The following is a 19,940-nucleotide window of genomic DNA, read 5'->3' on the forward strand; positions in this document are numbered from 1 at the left end:
TAAAACAAAGGTTTTTACTTGTTTTTTTTTTTCCCTCCCTCTCTTAATTACCTCATGGTGATTCTCTTGGGTTCTGTGTTTGGGCAGCAAACTCTCTGCTTAAGTCCAGTTTTTTCTTTATGAATGCTTGGAAGTCTTCAATTTTATTAAATGACTATACTTTCCCCTGCAAGAATATAGTCAGTTTTTCTGGATAGTTGATTCTTGGTTGTAGATCCAATTCCCTTGCTTTCTGGAATATTGTATTCCACGCCTTCTGGTCCTTCAATGTAGATGCAGCCAGATCCTGTGTTATCCTAACTGTGGTTCCCTGGTGTCTGAATGACTTCTTCTTAGCAGCTTGTAATATTTTTTCCTTGGTCTGGTAGTTTTTGAATTTGGCTATAATATTCCTGGGAGTTGTCAGTTGTGGATTAAATGTAGGAGGTGATCTGTGGATCCTTTCAATTTCTACTTTTCCCTCTTGTTTGAGAATGTTAGGGCAGTTTTCTTAGATAATTTCCTGTAGGATGATGTCCAATCTATCACTTTTGTCATGATGTTCTGGTAGATCAGTGATTCTTAAATTGTCTCTCCGAGCTCTGTTTTCCAGATCTGAGGTTTGGCCAATGAGGTGTTTCATGTTTTCCTGAAATTTTCATTCTTTTGATTTTGTTTTAAATATTCTAGCTGCCTTGTGAAGTCATTTGCTTCTAGTTGTTGAATTCTAATTTTTAAGGACTGAATTTCATCCCTGCTTTTTTGGTCATCCTCCTTCTGGTCTGATTTTCTTTGTAGGTCATCTTTGACATGTGGTGGCCTAGACCTCCCTCCTGCCTTCCTTTCCCTTCATGTTGGCTTTGGAGAAGACCATGCACCTGGGCCACATGCCCTCCTACCCCCAACCCTTCCCCCATACCCCGCCCCCTGCCAGGCAGTGGGGGTGGAACCAAGCCGTGCATGGGCCCCAGATGAAAGTAAGGCTTTCCTCGTTTTTTGGAACCAATACTTTGAATCCATGGAAGATGTGGTGGTGGAGAATGAAAATGACAAAGATTCTTTTAGAATTTATGAGTGGTTCAGAGGGTCCAGTCTTGCTGCTGTTGTATGGAGAAGGCATTCTTCCCTCTCCTGGGCTGTGTTCACCACACTGGAGGCCACTGTGATGGAGCGGTGTCTTCCTTATCTTGTTCCCAGCCCAGCCCAACCATGAGATATGGGCTTATTGATAGAACTAGTATTCCTAACACAAGTAAAACCTCTAGGCATATTCTTGACAAAACCTTTTGTTCAAAATCCCTTGATGTCCATCCATACTCCTAATTCCAAACTTCTTCTGAGCCCCAATGTTTCTCTTTCCTATTGGATCCCATCTCACTTCCCTCAACTCCCCAAAACCAATGTGGATCAGACATAGGGATCAGGGAGGAAGGCTGCTGCCTGCCAGGGAAACCAGGCAGGGCTCAATCCAATGCTAGCACCTTCTACCTACCCATACAATGGGTACTGTACTATCCTATCTCTCAAATGGACTGAGACCAGATTGCCCATACCACATGCTGAGCTTTGGCTGTGGCTTATATTATCCCCTCTTTGGATGGGAGTAATCATCTACCAGCTCCAGAGCTGGTCTCTCCAATCTCCCTATGCTGCCCTATCTACCATTGATTGGCCTTTGTTGATTTTAAAATTAATATCCTATAACTAAATATTATATATAATAAAGTTTTTATTAATAATAAACCAACAAAAGAGATCTAACTAAAAGGTTACTAACCAGCCCACTCCCAGGAACAAAAGAGAAAGAATGAGGCACAGCCTTAGAACTTATACAAATAGTGATCACGCAAATGTAAACAAAAGGAAAAAAACAAAAACATTATAGGTAATACAGAAAAGAATTCTGGGCAATGCAGCCTTTAGAGGTTCAAGATTTTCCAACTATACACTTTGCTTGAATGAGTGCATCCTATTCAGGGAGTTGCCAGCCTTAGCCTATTCATTTTTAACTATTGAGCTGTGATATGGTGCAAAGTGTGTGTTGCCTCTCCCAAATCTACCTCTTTTCACAGCCTGAGTAGTTTCCATGGGTTTCCTTTTATAAAAGCAGCACAGCTGCCCCCTCCTCACTTCCTTCACCCCAAGAGAAGATTGTATGTTTCCCTAGTGTTGAGGAGAGGTCCCCAAAAGCCATGCCTATTCTGTGTCTTAGTTGCTGCTCCTGCCCTATCTCCTGCTCCTCGTTCCAAGCCACTGTGTCCTACTACACAGTCAGGCATTTGGGATCCTCACTGTTCCATTGGTATATGAAGGATTAAATTTTGGGGAGTAGGAGTTTCAACAAAAGTCAGGAGAGCAGTTTGGTAAACACAAAACAGTTTATTATTAGGAAAGTACGGACAGGAAATAGAAAAGAGGAAAGTAAGAACAATCTTATAATAGCTTATAACTATATCTAAGATCCGAATCCTAACTAAAGCTTTCCAAAAAACCCTAAATCTATTTGCCTTTGAAGGCAGTATCTTCTGCCAGGCTGGGCCTGGCCTATTCTCCTACTCTGTCTATCTAATAATTTACCCACTATCTACCTATCTACCCAAGTTAATCAATAACCAATATGGCTGTTAAGGCCTTAAATCCATTTCTCGTGCTGTCAATTAGAAAACAGACAGTCTCCAGCTGTCAATTAGAAAACTCCCAGTCCCAGAGAGAATGAGCCACACAGTCCCCTCCCCAGGAGACCCAGAGAAAAAAGCCCTTTCCAACTACCAGCTCTAACTGACTAGCTCAACCACACCCTTCTAACTGTTACCAACTGACAGTCTGCACAGCAGAGGGGCTCCTACTCAGAAATCTTATTGCTCCCTTTCCTCTTAAAGAGAACAAAGGAAAAACTAAGAAAAAATAACTCTCTTAACAGGTATTTATGATCTTGTTTAAATAAAATAAATATTCCTAATCTAAAAAAAAAGTTTCCTTTCCACCATGTCTTAAGCCAAAAGGAAAGCATATAATGTGAAGTATACCAAGTATATGAAAAATATCTTTTTAGTATAATTAACCTGCATTCCTTTAACAAATACACATATTAATTAACCTACAAATACACATATTTGTAGAACTACAAGGATCTTTCTACATACATATTTCTGTCTGTCTGTCTGTCTATCTATCTATCTATCTATCTATCTATCTATCTATCTATCTACTGGGAATTTCTAGGTTACAAACTGCCTTCTTATTTTATGAAAAAATTGTAAACATATGGATGATATTCACTAATTCTAATTAAATGTCAAACAGCACCTTTAAAGAGCAGAAATCAAAGGGCATTTAGATGGTACCATGGATAGAGAACCAGGCCTGGAGATAGGAGGTCTTGGGTTCAAATGTAGCCTCAAATACTTCCTAGCTGTGGGACCTTGGACAAGTCACTTAACCTCAATTGCCTAACCTTTACTGCTCTTATGGCTTGGAATCAATACTTAATTGGTTCTAAGAGAAAAGGTTAAGGGTTTTTTGTTTTGTTTTTGTTTCTTTAAAGAGCAGAAATCAAATGTTTGCATGTTAAAACTTTTGTGAATAAGACACTGCAAATTGTCATTAATTATTAAATTCAAATGCTTAAGTAAAACAATATATACTCTATAAATCAAGATAAGAAACTAAAGGATAGAAGTATATTAATAATTGACATAAAATTTAAATTGTAGCACAAATAAAAATAACTGAGAATCATTTGATAATTAAAGTATCTCATACTAGATTAAACTACATTTTGTATTTTTGAGATATTCTGTGGATTTTTATCTGATATCAAATCATTTTAGAGCTAGAATAGAATTCACAGATAATTTTGTCCAATATACTCACTTAATAGATGAGGAAACTTAGACTCTGGTGGCTAAATCTCTTTTCCAAGGTTATGGTATTGGTCTCATTAGAATCAAGATTTGAATCGAGATTCTCTAACTCCAAATCCAGTGTTCTTTCCACTACATATACTATTTCACTTTTTAAAAAGTCTTTTGCATAAAATTATTTCAAAAGCTCTTTAAAAGTCCTATACATGCATATATGTATGCATATATGTATGTAATATATGTGTATGCTTTGTATGTATGTAATTTATATAATATTCTTCCAGTGGCTTTCCTTTAATCCCATATATCTCCTCAAAGAACTTCATAGCACTGTTTGATAACTTTCTCTCCTAATGTATTTTATCTTGTTTTGGCAAATACTCAAAGAAATAAAACTAATTAATGGCTAGTTTTGGCGATGGATTTGTTTACAAATTGTGAATCTTTTCAACTCTCAAAGCATTTTAAATATAACCAAAAATATTTCCCTGAATAAGGAAATCATTAATTAAAAATGCTAAATGTGAAAGTAGTGAAATTTTAAATTCTAAATTCCTCAATAAAATGTTTTTTGATATTGATTCTCATATAAAATATTTTCTCTAATTGTTGGAGTAGGAATACAGATGAAAGCATACAATTTTTCACTTTTGTTTATTCAGATATATGTTTTGGGTTTTGGCTTTATAAGATTAGTCACTTACACAAATGAACAATATGGAAATATATTTCGCATGATAATACACATATAACCCAGATGAAATTATTTGCCAGCTCTCAGAGAGGGAAAGAAAGGAGGAAGGGAGACAATTTGGATCATATAACTGGAAATTTCTTATTATGTGTAATTGGTAAAAACAACATGCTTTCTCTACAATGAGGAAATAGAAAATAAACTCAAGTTTACTTATTATTATCTTTCAGCTTATAACACCAGGCTATATTTGACCAGAAATGTCTTCATGACTTCCTCCTTCCAGTATATCCTGTATACTCTGTTTTCAGGCACAGGATACCATGAGAATCAAACCTGGACTGATGTCAATACTTATGCATACAGTGAACATGAAAGCAGAAGATCATGACTTAATAATATAAATGATTTGGTCATAATTTATGCATTTGGCTTCCACCCTCCTATGCACTATCCTCCACCGATCACTGCTGAGCGTGGCTAAATTGTACCATCAATCAAATACTGAGCCAGAGAACTGACTCATGCTCTTACAATACTGTCCTTTTCCCTTTTATTGCATGTTTTGGGGACTTTCTTAAGGGCCATTCCCATTCCTATGTAGGAAGCCCAGGAAGAGTTTTCAGAGAAAAGGGGAGAACAGGGATTCAATACCTCACTTCCTACTTATTGCCATTCATCTTTAGCAGGTTTGAATGTGGTAGAATTAGCCATTTCCAAGAATTATTCATTTCCTCCCTCAAACAAACAGTCATCTCCCCTATGGCCCATTTTCTTCAATCCCTAATCATGTCTCACACTAAGTGTTTATAGTTTGTAGCAATAAACTACAACAGTTCCAGGTAGATCCTTCTGGGGTTTTGCCTGTCTGGCAGGATTATGACATGTGGAACATTCTGATACTCAGATGATTATGCTTAAGGACAAGAGAAGGTCCTCGATTCACACTCAGGTGAGAGGGCAGGTGCCAGGGAGCAGCTTCACCTCTTACTGTCCCATTACAGATGGCAGCTTTGGGCACACTGGGGAAGGGCCTCATAGTAGTATTCCAGGGTAACGATTGTTCTGGGACGTGAGAAACATGAAAGGATGAAAAGGAACAAGTATTCACAAAGGACTAAACAAAGATAAATGACTTACATGCTTTTATGGGGAGATGATACATATGTCTCTAGACACTAAATGATAACTCTAGTCCAACTATCAATAATATGCAATTAGGTCTTGATCAATGATACATGTAAAACCCAGTGGAATTGTTCATCAGCTACAGGGGGATCAGGGTGGGGCTGTGGGAGAGGGAAAGAACATGAAATGTGTAACTAGGGGAAAATATTCAAAATTAAAATTAAAAAAAGAAAAAAAAGAAAATGAAAAATAATAAAACCCCATCATAAACAGTGTGAGATTTTGCTCTATAACTAACTTCTATTAAACTGTTTTTAAGTTTCCCAGCAATTTTTTTTAAATCAAATAATGAGTTCATGCCCCCAAACCTTGGAACTTTGCATTTATAAAACAATAGATCACTATGGTCATTTACTACTGTGCATTATGTACCTAAGGGCTAGGACCTAGTGATACTAGATGCAAACATTTTTATTTTTATTTTTTCTTTGTTTGTTTGTTTGTTTGTTTTTAACCCTTAACTTCTGTGTATTGTCTCATAGGTGGAAGAGTGGTAAGGGTGGGCAATGGGGGTCAAGTGACTTGCCCAGGGTCACACAGCTGGGAAGTGTCTGAGGTCAGATTTGAACCTAGGACCTCCCGTCTCTAGGCCTGGCTCTCAATCCACTGAGCTACCCAGCTGCCCCCTTGCAAACCTTTTTAGAGAGGAAGTGCCAGGCCCTGCCCTGATCCCACCCCCCAGACTAGGTGCCAGGCCCTGTCCCCCTCAACCTCATCCCTCCCTAGCACCTCCTGCCCCCAGACACGGGAGGGAGGAAGCACTCCCATGGGACTGCTGGGCAGAAGGGCAGGTGAGGTGAGGCACATGGAGAGGTCGAGGGAAACAGCTCAGCCCTGAGTCCTTCTGGCTTTCTAGTAACAAGCTCTGACAGATGACTACAGGCATGCCCACAGAGAGGGCTCTGCATGCCCATTTTGGCACGCATGCCATAGGTTCACCATCACAGGGCTAGGTGGTACAAATGGTAGAATGCCTGGAGTCAAGAAGGCCTGAGCTCAATTCTAGCCTCAGATACTTACTAGCTATGTGACCTTGGGCTTCTTTTTGCCTCAGTTTTTCAGCTGTAAAATGATCTGGAGAAGGAAATGACAAACCACTCCATTATCCTTGCCAAGAAAAACCCAAATGGGGTCAGTAAGAGTCAGATGAAATTGAACAACAATAAAATTGATTATCTAATCTATTCCATTTATCTACCACTCTATCTCTTAGCCAGTCCCAGATTGTTTTGATGATTACCACTCTGTAATTCAGTTTGAGGTCTGGGTCATCTTCCTTTACATTACTTTTTCATTGCTCTTATGATATTCTTGACTTTTTGTTCTTCTGGATGAATTTTGTTATTATATTGTATAGTTCAGTAAAATGATTTTCAGCAGTAGTTTGGTTGACATTGGATAAATAAATTAAGTAGCTATTTTAAATGTTTATCTTTTTAATCTCTTACCACTAGACTTTGTTGCTCATGATTTGTGTGGGTTTATTTTATATCCTGAAATTTCCCTGAAGTTGTTTATTATTTCATATAGGGTTTTAGTTGTTTATTCCTTAAGTATTCCATGATATCATTTGCAAAGACTGGAAGTTTTGTTTCCCCATTGCCTGTTCATTAGAACCTTTTATTCTATTTCTTCTCTCATTACTATAAGTAGCATTTCTAGTAAAAGATTGAATAATAGTGTTGATAATGGGCATAATTGATTCATCCTCTGTTTTTTTCTGCATCTATTTAATCATATAAGTTTTCATATGCCAGCATTCCTCTGTGTGCAGTTTGTTTCTGGTTCCCCCTTATCTTCTGAAAATTTACTCTCTGCCTACCTTTCAGATTGTATTCAGTAGGAAATCTTTCCTCACTCTGTCTTGCTCTTGGTTTTTGACTCATGTCATTTTGAGGTGTTTTTTAAAGATTGGTTTGGAAGGATTGTCAGAGTGGTTTTAGCTTTTGCTGCTACTAAATCACCATCTTGGCTCTCTGCCTCCTATTTCCAGGCTTTTCTGAACTTATCCTATTCCTCATTCTTGTGGCTCAATAGTATTCCATTATAACCATATACTACATCTTCCTCTTCTATTCCCCAAATGATGGCTAACCCCTCAGTTTCCAATCCTAGGCCACTACAAAAAGAACTCCTAAAAATGCTTTGACATAAGTAGAACATTTTCCCTATCTCTGATCTCCTTGGGATGCAGAATAATATAGTGGCATTGCTGGGTCAAAGTGTATGAGTAGTTTAATGGCCATTTGAATCTGGTTCCGCATTGCTCTCTACAATGCTTGTATCGGTTCACAGTTCTACCAACAGTGTATTAGTGTACAAATTTCCCCTCCAAAATTTTTTATTATTTTTTTTGGTCATGTTAGTAAACCTGATAGGTATAAGATAGTATCTTAGAATTGTTATAATTTGCTTTTCTTTAATCAATAGTAATTTGGAGCATTTTTTTCATATGACTATGGCTGGTTTTAATTTCTTCCACTAACTGCCTTTTCATATCATTTGACCATTTTTATTGGAAAATTCTTTGTATTCTTATAAATTTGACTCAGTTCTGTATAAATTTGAGAAATGAAGCATTTGTCAGATATATTTGCTATAAAATTTCCCCCTAATTTGTTGTTTCCCTTTTAATCTTGATTACATTGGTTTTGTTTGTATAAAACCTTTTAAAATGCAATGAAAATTTTCTATTTCATTTTTTGTAATGTTATCTGTCTCTTGGCTAGTCATAAATTCTTCTTTTATCTAGAAATCTGACATAAACTTTTCCACATTCTTCTAATTTGTTAATTGTTACCCCTTATTTCTAGATAAAGTATCTATTTTGAATTTGTCCTGGTGTATTGTGTGAGATTTTACCTACTCCTAGTCTTTGCCATACTGCTTTCTAGTTTTCCCAGCAGTTTTTGTCAAGTAGCAGGATCTTTCCCAAAAGCCTGGCTCTTTGGGTTTATCAAACAGTAAGTTGCTATAGATATTAACTGCCATGTGCTGATCACCTAATTTATTCCATTGATCCCACTACTTTACTTCTTAGCCAGTACCAGATTTTTTTGATGGTTACTATTTTATAGTATAGCTTGATATCTATTATAACCAGGCCTTCTTTCATATTTTTTTCATTAATTCCCTTGACATAATAGGTCTTTTGTTTTTTCAGATGGACTATATTGTTACTTTTTCCTATTTCTACGAAAATATTATTGGGTAGTTTGGTATGGACCTGAACAGGTAAATTAATTTGGGCAGGATTGTCATTTTCAGTATATTGATTTGGCTTATCCATGAGCAATTAGTGTTTTTTGCTATTGTTTAGGTCTGACTTTGTCTGTGTGAATAGTGTTTTGTAATTGTGTTCACATTATTGCCAGGTTTATTTTGGTAGCTATGCCCCCAGGTATTTTATATTAACTTTAGTTATTTTGCATAGTATTTCCTTTTCTATCTTGCTATTGGACTTTATTGGTCACAAATAAAAGTGCTGATAATTTATATAGGTTTATTTTATAACTTGAAGATTTGCTGAAGTTGTTAATTATTTCTTTTAGATTTTTGGTTGCTTCTCTAAGATTCTTTAGGTCTACCATCATAGCATCTGCAAAGAGTAATAACTTTGTTTTCATTGTCTATTCTTCAATTTATTTTTCTTTTCTTTTTACTATAGTTAGCCTTCCTAGCCTGATATTAAATGAAAGTGATGATAAAAGGCATATTTAGTTATTAAATAAATAACTATATTAATATAAAGGTATATGTACATATGCGCACTTATGGAATTATAAAGATTGATCCAGGAGGTTAGAGACATAGAATAAAGATATAAAATAAACATAGAAAAAAAGAAAAAAAAAAACTCCAAACTGAAGGAATTAAACCTATTTTCTTTTTTTAAACATTTATTAATATTTATTTTTTAGAAAAGTTAACATGGTTACATAATTCATGCTCTTTCCCCTTCACCCCCAAAGCTCCCTCCCCCCAATGGCTGATGCATATTTCCACTGGTTTTAACATGTGTCATTGATCAAGACCTATTTCCAAATTGTTGATAGTTGCATTGGTGTGGTAGTTTCGAGTCCACATCCCCAGTCATGTCTGCCTCAACCCATGTGTTCGAGCAGTTGTTTTTCTTCTGTTTCCACTCCTGTAGTTCTTCCTCTGAATGTGGGTAGTGTTCTTTTCCATAAATCCCTCAGAATTATCCCGGGTCATTGCATTGCTGCTAGTACAGAAGTCCATTACATTCTATTTTACCACAGTGTATCAGTCTCTGTGTACAATGTTCTTCTGGCTCTGCTCCTTTCACTCTGCATCAATTCCTGGAGATCTTTCCAGTTCACATGGAACTCCTCCAGTTTATTATTCCTTTTAGCACAATAGTATTCCATCACCAGCATATACCACAGTTTGTTCAGCCATTCCCCAATTGAAGGACATACCCTCCTTTTCCAGTTTTTTTGCCACCACAAAAAGCGCGGCTATAAATATTTTTGTACGAGTCTTTTTATCTATGATCTTTTGGGGGTACAAACCCAACAATGGTATGGCTGGATCAAAGGGCAGGCATTCTTTTATAGCCCTTTGAGCATAGTTCCAAATTGCCATCCAGAATGGTTAGATCAGTTCACAACTCTACCAGCAATGCATTAATATCCCAATTTTGCCACATCCCCTCCAATATTTATTACTTTCCCTTTCTTTCATTTTAACCAATCTGCTAGGTGTGAGGTGATACCTCAAAGTTGTTTTGATTTTCATTTCTCTAATTATTAGAGATTCAGAACACTTTCTCATGTGGTTATTGATACTTTTGATTTCTTTATCTGAAAATTGCCTATTCATGTCCCTTGCCCATTCATCAATTGGGAAATGGCTTGATTTTTTATAAAATTGATTTAACTCCTTGTATATTTGAGTAATTAGACCCCTGTCAGAGATTTTTGTTATCAAGATTTTTTCCCCCAATTTGTTGTTCCCTTCTGATTTTGGCTGCATTGTTTTTGTTTGTACAAAAGCTTTTTAGCTTAATATAATCAAAACCATTTAATTTACATTTTGTCATTTTCTCTAAGTCTTGCTTGGTTTTAAAATCTTTTCTTTCCCAGAGATCTGACAAGTAGTCTTGCTACTGCTGCCCTTTGTTGAGTGCAATTTTTATTGCATTATGGTCTGAAAAGTACTCATTTAATATTTCTGTTTTTTGCCTTTGGATGTGAGAATTTTATGCCCTATTATGTGGTTAATGGTTGTGAAAGTGCCATGAACTCCTGAGAAATTGGTATATTCCTTTATTTTCCTATTCAATTTTCTCCAGAGGTCTCTCATATCCCACTTTTCCAAGGTTTTATTTACATCCTTAACTTATTTCTTGTTTATTTTTTGGTTGGATTTATCTACTTCTGAGAGCGGAAGTTTGAAGTCCTCTATTAGTAATGTGTTCCTATGTATTCCTATGTATTTCTTTCTGTAATTCATGTTCTTTTTCCTTTAGGAATCTGGATGGACTCTACATTTAGTACATGTTTAGTATTGACATTGTTATTGTTTATCATGATGTAATTTCATTCCTTATTTCTTTTGATTAGAGCAACTTTTACTTTTTCTTTGTTTGAAATTGTGATTGCTGCCTCTGCTTTTTTACTTTAGCTGAGGCATAGTAGATTTGGTTCCAGACTCTTATATTTAGTTTGTGTGTGTCTCCATTTTAAATATGTTTCTTGTAGACAGCATATTGTGGGAGCCAGGTTTTTAATCCATTCAATTATTCTTTTCAATTTTATGAGTTCATCCCATTCCCATTCACAGTTATAATTACTAATTGCATGTTTCCCTCCATCTTATTTCCCCTGTTTTCTCTTCTCCTTTTTGCCTTTCCATGTTCACAGATGCTTTGTTTTTGATGAAATCTCTCCCAATCCACACTCCTTTTTGTCCATTCTCCCTTTATTTTCTCCTTACCCTCCTGTTTCCCCATAGAGTAATGTAGGTTTCTGTTGCTGAGCATGGGTATTCCCCACTCTGAGCTATTTCCAATGAGAATAAGTTTCAAGTATAGCCACTCTGCCATCTCTTCCTCCATTGTATTTGCCTCGTATGCATCTCTTAATGGGAGGTAGTTTACTATTTTCTCTTCTTTCTTGTATTGATAATAATAATTATCTGCTTCTCCAAAACATCTGTTATTTATTAACATAACACTTGGGAAAGATTATCTCTCTTGGAATTTTTTTTCCAAACTGTTCATTTTTCTAACTAGGTATTTTAGATTTTCTTTAACTTTTTTATTTTTAAAATTTTTGTCTTATTGTTTCCTGATGTCTAATGCTTTTATTAGCTTCTATTTGTCTAGTTTTCATTTGTAGGGAGTTTATTTTCTTCCCTGAGATTTGTGTTTCCTTTTCCATTTCCATTTGACCATTTTTTTTCTTAAAGAGGTGTTTTCTCCAGTGCTTTTCTATGCCTCCACTTCCATTTGGCCCATTCTATTCCTTGAGGAATTGTTTTATTCAATCTACTTTTGTGCCTCCATTTCCTTTGATATATTCTAGTATTTAAGGAGTTGATTTCTTCAGTGAAATGCCCTTTACTCTGTCATCTTAGCTCCTAACATGAAAGAAGTAGATAAATTTTTTAAAAACATGGAAAGGCCTACATGAAGTTATGAAGAGTGAAATCACCAAAATCAAGAGTAAATTATACATAGCAATAGACATATCATTTGAAGAATAACTGTGTATGTCCACCTCTAGAGAAAAACTGTTGAATAGAAAAGTTTGCAAGTCTTTGTTTTATATATATATATACATATGCATGTATATATATGTTATATATAACATGTATGTATTCAAATGATGCCTTCTTTAGTGTGGGGATGGGAGGGAGGCAGATACATTGTAAATTTAATATAAGAAACAACAAAAAAGACAATATTCTTTTTCTATACAAAAATAAATAATATAATAATTTGCAAATGTATTCTTTAACAGAATAAATTCAAGAAAAATACAAACAGACTTGAGGCTGGGACAGGATAGGGTTTGCCAATATTTATTTTCCCTGGGACTTGTTTCTATCCATGTTTTTGGATTGACATTAACCATAAAACATAAATTCCAATTTGTCATATCAGATAGATAATCTCTCATTGTCTTTCAGAAAGGAACTGCACCTGTTGCTAGCATCAGAAGCTAGTCAGGTCTTGCCCTGTTGCTATAGGATAGTCACCACTTCTCTTTTCATTTTGCTCCAGTGGCCCACAAACTCATACCTCCCTTCTCTGTCTAGGGGCTGATATTATGTTAATTTCTTAGTTTACCAAACTGGCAGGAACTACAGATTCCAAAGGATTTTGTTGCCAGTCAGCCCTTTCTAAGGAGTTATTAAGTATGTACATGATTGTGTACCCATATACACAGGTGTTTATATGTATATATTCTTATAGGCAAAGGAATATTTCTATTCTGGAATGACTATCAGTCATATATACACATACTTTACAAAAACATATATGTAAATGCATATCTATATCCAGCTGTCAGAGGTCAGCATAGTGCTTGGCATACAGTAAGCGCTATGCTCATTGATATTGGTTTAATAAATGTTTATTGACATATTGACATATTTATATATATTTATTGACATATTATTGACATATTTATATATATGTATATATCATGGATAACAAATTCTTATAAAAGAAATATAACTCAAAGGCTTTTCCCTCCATTCGACTATTTCTCTTAGCCTAAATTGTTAATATTTTCTGTACAAAATCTTTTCAGTTTCATGTCATCAGAGTTATCTATTTTGATCTTTTATAATTGCCTTCATCTCTTGTTTGATTAAGAATACATTTCCTACTCCTATGAGTGGTATATCATCTGTTTCTATTTTTAAAAATAGTATGATATTTAATATTAAGGTCACATATCTATTGTGACTTATAGTGTAAGATGTTGGTCTATTCTGTTAATTTCTTCCAGACTGCATTCCAGTTTTCCCAAGATTTTATCAATTGAGAATCTTCTTTCCCTAGGTAATTTATGTTTTCCACTTTATAAAATTCTGGGTTATTGCATTATTTGTTTCTGAATCTCTCTTATGTAGTTTATTTCACTAGTTTATATGAATGTTACCAATATCAGATAGACTTGATGGCTGTCACAATATAATATAGTATGAGGTTTGGAAGTGGCTAATCTCTCTTTATTCCTTCTTCTCTTCATGATATACCTTGATATTCTAGAACTTTTATTTCTTCAAATTAATTTTATTATTTTTCAAGTTCTGTAAAATATCTCCATGGTCATTTGATTTGTCTAATATTAAAATGAAAACTCATTTTGGTAGTAATGTCATTGTTATTATATTGTCATGGCTTAAGCATAAAGACTGAGTAGTCCTTCAGCAATTTAAGGAGAACTTTGAAATGGAAACTATACGTCTTTTGTTTGCTTTGTGAGGACACCACCATATTTTATTCATTTTGTAGTTATTTGGAATGGTATTTTCCTTTTTATTATTGCTTCTTGGGTTTTGTTACTATATAAAAATACAATTGATTTTTGATTATTTATTGTGTAATCTGATCTTCTCCTACATCCACATAAAGATATGACCATTCTTCTTGCCAAGGTCTGCCCCTATAGTTGCAAAAATGAATTCTTTCTAGGTGATATTCTACAACAGATTCCCTCTTCTACTATTCACATTCTTATTTTTCTTTAGTCTCCCTCTATTCACTGACTGCCTCCCTACTGCTCAAAAACACACTCATGTCTTCCTCATCTCAAAACACATTCTTGCTAGTTCTTCTGTGGCTAAATTCTTTAATTCTATAGAGTCTAGCTTTCAACCCAAATCAAAGCAGCATATTCTTCCTTCTGACCTCTGATACAATCACCATCATCGTAAAGGTACTTACTACTTCTCACTCTAACTATTGTAGTTGTCTGTTGTCTGGTCTCCTTGCCATATGTCTTCTCCACTCCAGTCCATCCTTCATTAACCCATGAAAATGGTGTCCTGTGGTCATAATCTGTGATTATTCAAGGTTAAGTAAAAATGGTTTTTTTTTGCATTTATTTCTCCCTCCTATTTTAGTTTTCCTTTTAACTTTTTCTTCTGCTCTGATTGCATAGACATTTTCAGTTCAAAGACTAAGAGGAGTTGGGAAAGTACTGTGAAGTCACTCTGGTTTATTAATCAATAAAATTAGTTATTAATGAGTTTATCTTCCAGTGTTTCTTCACTTGTAGATTAATAGTGGTAATTGTGCCACAATGGTCATTTCTAGGTTGTAATTAAAGCTCTCAGAAAAATATCCATTATTTAGAGTCATTGAGATCCATTGCACCAAATCAGCTCAAAAATTATCTCAATTAATGATGTGTAGATGATTATTAAAAGGCTAATCAAATGGATTTCTAGTTCAAGTTTCTTTTATCATGTTATGAATTATAGTCTTCAAGGAATTCAGAAATAGCATCTGAACAATTTGTCTTGGCTTTATTGTTGTTCCTTTATGTTTTGCAATCATTTCTCCACTATTTTAAAATGGATTTAGAATTCTGTTAATGTTGTTCAATTTTGTTCAATTGCTCAATTGTTGACTCCACAAAATCGGAAATTAGAAATTCTCTTGTTAGAAAAGACCTATTAAAGTTAACCTTTGGCAATGAAAGTTTTTCTCATTCTCAGTGAGAGTTTTTTAACCTTAATGAACATTTATCTATAAGTCAAATGACATATTCTTTCCTTTTCAATTCACAATTCCTCTATGCTAACGGCCTGAGGAGAAGTGGCTCATGATTGAGCAAATTTTCATGACTAATTTTCAGGAGTTATTGGTTTGAAGTTCACAGCCATAATTCATTTGAAACAGACTGCTGAAAGAATTGTAGTTTATAAACTGAACCAGAGGTTCAAAGACAAAAGATTTTTACCATATACTTAAACTTTGTAAGTAACTAATTTTCAAAATTCTTTATTTCATATCATTATCTATATAATATATCATATTTATATATGCCATCTATAATTTATATATATATCATANAAAATCGGAAATTAGAAATTCTCTTGTTAGAAAAGACCTACTAAAGTTAACCTTTGGCAATGAAAGTTTTTCTCATTCTCAGAGTGAGAGTTTTTTAACCTTAATGAACATTTATCTATAAGTCAAATGACACATTCTTTCCTTTTCAATTCACAATTCCTCTATGCTAACGGCCTGAGGAGAAGTGGCTCATGATTGAGCAAATTTTCATGACTAATTTTCAGGAGTTATTGGTTTGAAGTTCACAGCCATAATTCATTTGAAACAGACTGCTGAAAGAATTGTAGTTTATAAACTGAACCAGAGGTTCAAAGACAAAAGATTTTTACCATATACTTAAACTTTGTAAGTAACTAATTTTCAAAATTCTTTATTTCATATCATTATCTATATAATATATCATATTTATATATGCCATTTATAATTTATATATATCATATATAATATATCCGGTATATAATATATCCTATCATTAAATAATAGATTTGAAATAAAATCCTTCCTCCAAAGGGAGATAAATTGTTTGCGAAAGACCTAGATGGATGAGAGATGAGAAACACCCACCTAGGGATCTTCCCGGGACCAGCAAAGCCAAAACCCTTGGGCTTTTGAAACAAATTTATTTTGTTAATTTGGATAAAGAGAAAGGGTAGGAAGAGTCCTAAAACTACAGATCTAAGCTCAAATCCAACTTCTATGTACCTTGTGAAAGGTATTCTTCTGTTGCTTCTATAGGCCCTGTCTATTCACTCCCTGCTCTTACTTAAACCCTAAATGCTATCTATCTACTAGTGTAACTGTCCAAATTGTCTTTAGGAAGGATGAGGATGGGAAGCCTGGGGTTGACTTCCTGGGTAACCCAGAGTCCCAGGTGACAAACTCTTGGGATTACCTTAGGCAAGTGGATCTCTGACTGGTAGCTCTCAAACAGGTGAATCTCTGTACTCCAGGGAAAAGGCAGTCTACTCCAAGGCAATTCTCCAACCCAAGAATCCCTAATCTTTCCACAAGATTAATTCTTCCAAGGGATGCCAGAGCAAAAATCCAGCTTCCAGCTCAGTGGAAAGCTAGCTCAGGAGTGACAGTTAAAACCAGTCCTCTGAGAGACTTGAGCCCCGCGGGGGCAGGTGGAGGGGAGGGAGGAAGCTGGCGGCATAGCACCCCCCCCCATCACCACCCAGGGTGGACAGGACAGGTCGGTGGGGGGGAGGGGCTGCCGTCCCAACTGTGGAGGGGGCAGGCCCAACACTCCCAGAACCAGGACCGGGGCCTGAGACTGGGTTTGATTGTGGCTAAACATTTACAGTAGCTTCAGGCAGAGGGAACTCTCCCTGCGAGGAGAAGACTGATGTAGAAGGAACCCTGTTTGTTTATACAAGGTCAGCTTCTCCCAAGCATGGATTCACAATTATGAATAGGTTGAGCATGGAAAATAGGACAGAACCCATCACTAAAGACCTGGATTTCCAACTTCAGGACCCATTTCTTCTATATAGGAATGCCAGATTGTCCATTTATGGAATCTGGTTTTACGATAAGGAAGAATGCCAAAGAATCGCAGAACTCATGAAAACCCTGACTCAATATGAGCAACTGAAAGCACACCAGGGGCTAGAGCAGGAATCTCCCCAGTGATCCTCAATTCAGGAGAGGGCAAGGAAGTGGGTATCTTACGAATGCTCACCAAGGCCAAAGATGAATATACCAAGTGTAAAACCTGTTCTGAGCCAAAGCAGATAGCCAGTTCATCTGCCATCTGTGACAACCCCGATCTGATAAAGCCAATTCCAGTGAAGCCTAGTGAAGCCTAGTGAAGACCAACACCAGCGTATCCCTCAACAAGGCCAGAACTTAGATCCTGAACCCAGCACTTATCCTTGACTGCACTCTTTGGAAACCCGGATAAAGCTACCTATCAGGAAATTACAGAGCATAAATCACAACTGCTGCCAACAACACCACCACAGCAGCACCAAGAGAAACCTCCCATTAGGCAAGGGGTAGTACGTTCCCTGTCCTATGAAGAACCCGAAAGAAATTCAGCAACCCCAGAGAAGCAGCTTTGTCCAGCTATTCAGAAACTCATGGTCCGGGGCACAGATCTCCATCCAGTGTCAGAACTGCCAGAAACCCGATTCTGTGAAAACGGCAGTGTTCACCCTGTGGGAGAGATTTTCACTGGTCTTTTCCAGCCAGTGACCCCCCACAGCATTGGAACATCTCACAGAATACAAAGTGCATCTGGAGCTCAGAGCCTTTTAGAGAAACTTCGGGGTACCCCTGCGTCAGTAAGCAAGTTAGACTAATACAACAGTGCCTGCTAGTTCAACTGCACCAATTTTCAGCAGGACTTCTACTCCTGCTGCCCCTGCAACCCAGATAAAGGGTATGGACCAGCCACAGCTGGCATATTTTAATGGCTCCCTTCCACCTCAGACTTTGGAGCCTCAGTCTCTTAGAAAAGAAGAGCCTAAAGTTTCAAGGCAAACCATCCCCATCCCTAGCAACCAAACAAGCAGTTCTGGAGTGATCTCTCCTCAAGAGTTGCTGAAAAAGCTCCAGATTGTACCACAAGAACAGCAGTTGCATGCATCTAGCAGACCTGCCTTAGCCGCTAAGTTTCCCATAGTAACCCCAAATCCTAGGCCTCTGAAACCTTTGGAATCCTGGATCGACAAGACATCTAATGCAGAAAAACAGACCCCTCTTTTTCAGGTCATCTCACCTCAACGCATTCCTGCTACTGTGGCTCCTTCCCTGCGGATGTCCCCTCTGGTGTTCGCTCAGCCCACACCTCCCTCACCCAAGGTTACTGAAAGGGGATTGTTGCCGCTGGGAAGCAAAGAAGCCAGTGCTGCTGCTCCCAGCCTTCTCCTGCCTATCCCAAACCCAGAGGCCTCTGTGATTAACAACAACTTACTGACCCAACTACAGCTTCAAGAGACACTTCTCCACCTCATCCAGAATGACGACAATTTCTTAAATATAATCTATGAAGCTTATCTCTTCAGTGTCACACAAGCAGCCATGAAAAAGACTACTATGTGAAAAGAAAACTTTTTTAACCGATGATTTCCAAAGGATTTTTGGATTTCCAACAAAACAAGGTTCACCTAATGTCGAGTATTATTACATTAAAATGTTTCTGCATTTTTAAAAATGTGTATACTATTATGAAATAAAACGTCCTGGACTTTAAAAAAAAAACAAAAAACCAGTCCTCTCCTTCCAGAATCTTTCCTCCTCCAGGGCTTGTATTCAAATTCTCCTCCTTTCCTCTTAAAGACAATCTATACTTTCCCCTTATCCATCAGTTACTTACATTCCTACAGATTATTCCTTTTTTCTTTTTTTCCTTTTCATTTTTTAGAAAAAAATTTCCCATAGTTACATGATTCAAGTTCTTGCTCTCTCTTTTTCCCCCGCTATACCCCGCCCCAGCCGATATGCATTTCCACTGGTTTCTTCCTGTGTTATCAATAAAGACCTATTTCCATATTATTGATAATTGTTCTAGGGTGGTCATTTCGAGTCTACATCCTAATCGTGTCTGCATCAACCCATGTGTTCAAGCCGTTGTTTTTCTTCTGTGTTTCTACTTTTGTAGTTCTTCCTCCTACAGATTATTCTTGAATATGTTTTACTTCAATTTAATGAGATGCCTTTGCCTAACAAGTTAAAGTTAAATACATCTATATCATGAACAAAATTACTATAATATGAGACAGTACAGTACAGTAAATAGAAATTTGGCTTTATGATACAGAGATTAGTTCACCTGGATTTAAATCTTGGATCTGATACCTATTATCTATGTGAATTTGGACAAATTCCTTCCAACTAAAGATGTACAATCTTATTACTTGTTTTAGTTCTACCTGACATGTACTGGTCAAGACTTTGGGTCAGTCATTTAAATTCTCAGTGCCTCAGAAACTCTCTAAGACTTTAAATCACAATGCAGTTTCTAATCTTCATTTGATGAGTTCCTCACCAAGCATCCTCTATACCAATGAAATACCAGTTCAGTTTTTTAATGTTATTAAATTAAAATGAAGTACCTAAAAAGCTACATAAAAAATTGTAAGATCTCAGCAAGAAAATCGCTATGACATGATTCATCTTAGAGTGACTTTATTGGTTCACTTCACAAGTC

General features: G+C 36.3%; 1 pseudogene; it reads left to right on the plus strand.

Annotated features, from left to right (window-relative positions):
* Nucleotides 1-1,086: 1,086 nt before the first annotated feature.
* On the plus strand, nucleotides 1,087-19,058 carry LOC123251844 (annotated as a pseudogene).
* Nucleotides 19,059-19,940: the final 882 nt, after the last annotated feature.

Source organism: Gracilinanus agilis, chromosome 6 (assembly GCF_016433145.1).
Source record: "Gracilinanus agilis isolate LMUSP501 chromosome 6, AgileGrace, whole genome shotgun sequence".
In the NCBI taxonomy this organism is placed as follows: domain Eukaryota; kingdom Metazoa; phylum Chordata; class Mammalia; order Didelphimorphia; family Didelphidae; genus Gracilinanus; species Gracilinanus agilis.